Raw genomic sequence first — 269 nt, 5'->3', positions numbered from 1 at the left:
CCCGGGGACTCGCCGGAGGAGGGAGCCTGGCCCCCTCTCGCCCCCGACCGGGCTGGAGAGCCTGGTGGCCGAGAGCAGCGGCGGCGCCTAGGCCGCTCCGTCCTGACCAGGGGCTCCGACAGCGCTGCGTGCGAGGGGCGGTTAGGGCCCCTCTTTTAAGGGTGGCGGGGACATTTTAGCGACAATAAAAAGGCCCGTGGGGTGCCGCGGGCACGGCCGGGTATGGCTGTCAGCTCCGCCCTCGGGGGCGGGGGGCGACCTCGCAACGC

The sequence above is a fragment of the Buceros rhinoceros genome, unplaced genomic scaffold, assembly GCF_000710305.1.
Source record: "Buceros rhinoceros silvestris isolate BGI_N320 unplaced genomic scaffold, ASM71030v1 scaffold7601, whole genome shotgun sequence".
NCBI lineage: Eukaryota > Metazoa > Chordata > Aves > Bucerotiformes > Bucerotidae > Buceros > Buceros rhinoceros.
This window is presented reverse-complemented; position numbering follows the sequence as displayed.